The sequence below is a fragment of the Heteronotia binoei genome, chromosome 1 (assembly GCF_032191835.1).
Source record: "Heteronotia binoei isolate CCM8104 ecotype False Entrance Well chromosome 1, APGP_CSIRO_Hbin_v1, whole genome shotgun sequence".
Classification (NCBI taxonomy): Eukaryota; Metazoa; Chordata; class Lepidosauria; order Squamata; family Gekkonidae; genus Heteronotia; species Heteronotia binoei.
The window spans coordinates 195,967,753-195,973,752 of NC_083223.1; positions in this window are offsets into that span (position 1 = coordinate 195,967,753).

Here is a 6,000-nt window from a genome sequence, read left to right on the forward strand (position 1 = left end):
GTGAGAGTTTCACACGGCTTCCCCCCTTATCTCTTCCGTTGGTGTTTACAATTCCTGGCGGCAATGTCCTTGCCACCTCTAGGGAGGAGGTGAGAGTCTGGCAGACACTCTCTACTTCAAAGCAGGCCTGGCAACCTTTGATATTCCTGGGAAGCTACTTTCTATACTGCTCCCCCCCTACTGTTCTATGGCTACAGGTTAGTGGGCACATATGCATATTGATCAATATGGTTAGTAGTCAGCATTTAGCAATAACATCAATGAACAGAGCCTGACACTGTTGACCACTCCTGCTAGACAACAGCCTTCTGTCATCACCACCCCTTCACCACCAGAGGGCTTTTTCAGGGTTTTTTTTTTAACCCAGTAATTGCTACACCACCAGCAATTACCTTTTTAAAAATCAGAGCCTCGGAAAAGCCTTCTGGTGGTGGTGTGTATGTGTGTGTGTGTGGGGGGGGTAGTCTAGGACCTGAGGCAAGGATAATGGTGCAGAATAGGCAGGACTTTGAAAAATATGGGCCTGTTGCAGGAAGCCAACTTAACGGTCTCTTCCTCTTAAAGATAGGAATGACCTTACGGAATTGCAAGTGGTGACAATCTTTCTCTTTATAGCAAAACACAGTGCTTAGCATTTTTGAAATTATTTCTAGACTTTTTCCCCCCTGCTTTCTATTTCCATTTGTAGCAAAGACTTCCACAGACAGCATAATGTGTGTCTGTAGCCATTCAGAAAGCACACTGAAAACCAGACATTCTTAAACTGAGTTGCTATTCTAAGGAAAAAGTTAGACTTCAGGCCATCCTAGGAGAAGACATGAATATGGAATCATATATCTTCAACATTTAATTGAAACCTTAATCTCTGACTCTTGTTATCACACTAAGTGTTGCCAAAACTCTTCAGGCACTCTAGAGCAGGGGTGTCAAATGTGCAGCTCAAGGGCCGGACCAGCCCCTAGAGAGCTCCTATCAGGCCTGCACTGTCATCTGCTTCCTCTTCTGTCTCTTGCTTCTTTCTGCATCACAGCTTGTTTTGCCAGGCTTGCTCAATTGCACAACAGAGCTACTGAGCCAAGCTTCTATTTTCTCCATTGGCTGACCAGCACATGAAGCCACTTATGTACAAAAGCTTGCAGTGCTATTTCATGTTTTCCTCTGGGTCTTAGGCTCAAAGCATTGACCATGAGATTTCTATAATGAATGTCAATAAATCAAAAGTAGGTTTGCAACTACAGACACACACCTGAACAACACTTGAAAAGCATACTTAAGATTGCTACAGCACAGACATTGTCTCCAGATTTTGATGCAATTATTTTATCAAATTCTATGCAAATAATTTTATCAAATGTTATCAAAAGCTGTTAAATAAAATATTGTAAGAGTGCTAATTTTTTAAACATATTTTATTTTAGGATTTTTTTTTAAAAAAATCTTTAATTGTTTTTATCTGTGTCCTTTAAAAAGTTTATATCTCTGCTACCTGGCATTACATTTTATGACACGCATGGCTTGGCCCAACAAGGTTTCATTTATGTCAGATCCAGCCCTTGTAACAAATGAGTTCAACACCCCTGCTTTAGAGGGCTAGTTCTTGTTGACCCTGAACATGAGAAGTAAGGAGGGGGGAGTGTACCTTATCTTCTTTCCCACCTAGTGTGTTGGGTCTGCTTATCAATGCCAGTAACATCCAGCCTGAACAAATGCAGTTTCTGTACACTCCATATGTGTAGTTGAAATCCTAGATTACATGTAGGATTATTTCAACTATTAGAGTCTATCCATGTGGGTTCAGTCCCCTTTCTACAGTTTACCATCAGATGGGCATCTGCTGATATTAGACATGGGGCTATAATTGGTGGTTAAGACACACTCTCCCAACCCAGGCCACTTAAAGTCCCAAAGATTTATTGTGGACACGTCACAAAGACCCAGCCCATTCATCAGATGAAAACCAATAACTTGGCTGACTTCATGCGCCCACAGGGTGACCACAACTGCAACATTGTCTCAGCAGCCTTGCTCCCCACTTCTCATGATGAAATTATCATAAACACTATGAGTAGACTGCAAAATGTTCTGTGTATTAATTTCATAAACCAATAAATCAAAGGTGATAATTCTGTTTGATTTGTCTTTATTACATACAATTCCTATGTCAACAGTAAATACACTTTCAAAACCTTTCAATATACCTCTAAAGACTCCCATATTGCTAGCAACATGAGCTTAATATGAACATATGAAGCTGCCTTATACTGAATCAGACCCTCGGTCCATCAAAGTCAGTATTGTCTTCTCAGACTGGCAGCAGCTCTCCAGGGTCTCAAGCTGAGGTTTTTCACACCTATTTGCCTGGGCTCTTTTTTTGGAGATGCCGGGGATTGAACCTGGGACCTTCTGCTTCCCAAGCAGATGATCTACCACTGAGCCACTGTCCCTCCGTATACCACATGTTCACAGGTCGATGTTCTTGGTATTTTGAAACTGTGGATGGATTCCCCAGTTGGGGAAAATCTCACCAGAAATCTCTGTTGTTATCAAACAATAATCATTTTAGTTACTCTGATCTTTATGGGTCCCTAGGTGAAGCTGCATTTTGGACAAGAATATCTTCCTCAAACGAACTGTCTATGTCTATGGGGAGCCCTCAGTAAGAAGAAAAGTTTTTAGCGGAGGGGTTTGCTCCACTTCTTTGAGATTGTAGATCTTCCTAATTCTATAATGGGCTACCCTTTGTACCAATGGGAAATTTTACTAATTTAAAGGAAACTATTTTGTTTTGTTTTTTTACTAGAGGCACAAAAGAAAGTACACATGGGTTTTTCCAGTTGGCTAAATAGTGCCCCAGGGACTGGTTCAGGTAAGGGAAATGGTATTGGTACAGTTGCAATCTGAATCAGGAATGACACATGTGGGCGTTGAGGAGACCACATGACTGCTACACAAGGCACTGGGTGGGGATGCCAGACCCGAGCTGTGTACTCTATAATATGTAAGGAGGACAGCCTGCTGTGGTACGGCTTCTTAGTCACCTCTGAGTGTGAGGATGTTGTCCACACTGCTATAGGAAAATGGAAATAGCGCCAGTGCTGATGTGGCAATTGTGTTCGCCACATAGCATGTGTCCCTGAACAGGAATCTGAATTTGGGATTCCTCTATCCAAGGGGCTAGCCAGTTCACCCTCTGTTATCACAATTCTCCCTATAATAGGTAAAAATGCACAACTGCTTCCTCTCCCTTTTAAAATCTGCCTTAAAGCCTCATTTCTGTCCACTCTTTGCTATGTTGCACAGCTGGTCATTCCAATGCTACAAGCAAAACACAGGTTCTGTGGTTTGATGCCCAGATGTGCAAATCTATTCACTCAGTTCCCCTTTGCTCAGTCTCAACTGCAGGCTGCTAATTTGCTGCCATCTCGCTTTTCAGTTTCTGTTCTATTGAAGGCAGCTCCCTCAATTCTGTGGTACTCTTCTGCCAGAAATTGCTGAAGCACAACTGCTGCCAATTTAATATGCTTTTGTACCAATGGGAAATGTAAACCAATTGTTACATACTTTGTTGCTGAGTCAGGATGTCCTTGAAGCCAACCTTGGCTCATTCTCTTGCAAAGGCTGCTTTTAATATTTGGCACACACACATGAATAATGTTGAAGAACCATCTGTCCTATATAGGGTGTGTTTGCATGGACCAACATTTTATAATTGCAGTATGCTGGTAAACAGTTGTTCCACGCCACTATTCTGTAGTTTTGTTTTACACTGGCCTGCTCTTAAACATTACAGGTCAATCTTAATGTGGTAAAAGGCTATCAGGGAACCACAATTTTTTTTTAATTCTTTAATTGAGAAAAACTTAGGGAACATGGTTACAAGCTTCCAGGAAAAAGCAGCACAGCCATCATCATAGTACCTGTTAGGTTGCCAACTTTGGTCTGGGGAATTTCTGGATATTTGGGGTGGTGCCTATGGAGGGGAGAGTTTCGGGAGAGATTTCACTTAGAGACTCTGCGGTATCTCATAGGCTCTGCCCAGTCTCAAGCCAGTTAGTCTGCATGTCAGCTGTGAGTTCCCTGTTGCGAATTCATTTTCAAAGCATGCAAGGAGAAGGTACTTAAGTACTCTTTTCCCTGTTGATAGCTGGGCAGGTACTGATGGGCTTCGTGTGCAGCCCCTGACATGGCAAATAGCACCCTTTGGACCATTTAAGGTCAGGAAGACAGGGCAGGGGTGGGGCAGGAGACTGGAACAGAGCTTTGTGTGCTTGGGTTAATCTTTCCCAGTGGATAACTTGCAGTGGTTAACTTGCAGTATTTTCTCCATGGGAAGTGATTTTGTATTTGTTTGTTTGTTTGTTTGTTTTACAGACTGATATTCCGCCCTTTCCTGTGAATGGACTCAGGGTGGATTACAACATAAATTAGATAACTATTAAAACCTACAATTAAAACTAAACACAATATATTAAAACCAAGAAGCAATTCTGAGAGATTTCTGGGCCCCACCTGGAGGCTAGCAACCCTACTCTGTGCAACTACCAGACATAATTAAGAAGTCCTGGCTAAGTCTGCCTGCTTCTTGCTCTCTTTGCATCCCAGCAGGGAGTGCATCCCCCATATATGGGTCCTTTGGGGAACCATGTGGTTGCAAGGAGACACACTCAGTCCCCCCTATTCAGCCATCACAACTAATCACAGTTATTTAACAAAACAGTTGCAAACTCTGAAATACCAGTTTGGTGCCACTCAACAAACTCTAGTTTATTGTGCCATCTGCATTCAGATGTTACAGCTGATTGGGGATTGATCAATCCATGATTTATAAGCCACAATTTGTAATGATGTATAAATGCAGCCACAGACTGAGGAAACACTCAGGCCCAGATGTGTATGTTAATGTGTATGCAGGAGAGAAAAGAGCCTCAGCCCTAGGGTTGCCAACCTCCCAGGGCTCTAGAGGTAGGTTTGCAAGGTCTCCCTGGTCACCAGCAGGGGATAGGTGCACAGGGGTGCCAGTTCCAGTTTGGGAAACTCCTGGGGATTTGGGGATGGAGCCTGGGGAGGACAGGGATCTCAGTGGGGTACAATGCCACCTCTAAAGCATCCCGTTTCTCCGGAAGAACTGATCCTGGTAGTCTGGAGATGCACTGTAATTCCAGGGGATCCCCAGGTGCCACTTGGAGGCTGGCATCCCTATTTGGAGGCAGTGTCTCGGAAGTGTGGAGTTTGGGAAGGAGAGGGAACTTGGCAGGGATATGCTGCGATGCCATAGATTCCACCTTCCAAAGCTGCCATTTCTTGCAGGGAAACTGGCCTTTATAGTCTAGAGATCAGTTGTCATTCTGAGAGAGCTCCAGGTTGGGAACCCTACTTGGCCCTGGTCTACATGTTTAAGCCTGTGCCATTGCTCTAGTTATCAGATAGCAGACCAAGGTGAGTAACTTAGCATTTGGATTGGCAAGCCCTCCCGCAGCTGCCTGGTGGCAAGCCCAACTGTTTCTCTTACCACCATTTCTTCCTACACCCCTCCCCAGTTGCCTAGAATAGCACTGAGGATGGGAGGAAGAGGGAGATACAAATAAACAATGAAAGAAACTCTGTCCACCTCACACTTTGAATCCATCACTCTCAATTTTAAACTAGGCAGTCATTAACAAAAAGCTTGATTCACCCAACAACTCTTAATGAAGAAGAAATTTCTACCTCCACTTAGTGATGATTCATTACTGTTTATGAATTTTTTTAAAAGTCTCTTTCTGGTCCTCCAAATTGCCTCTAGGTGGTGCTTGTGTATCAGTTTTCACTTTTAATTGTTACTATAACAACAGTAAATGAGAGTGCAGGTCAGAGACATCAATGGGTAACCTCACACATGACATTTTGCTTACAAATGTACATCTTCATGTAGGGAAAAACACGTATGCCACCCCTTGTGAAGTGAAGCTCAAGATAGTACTTGGGTTGGGAAGGTACCATGTGAAGAGCCTTTGGAAGGGC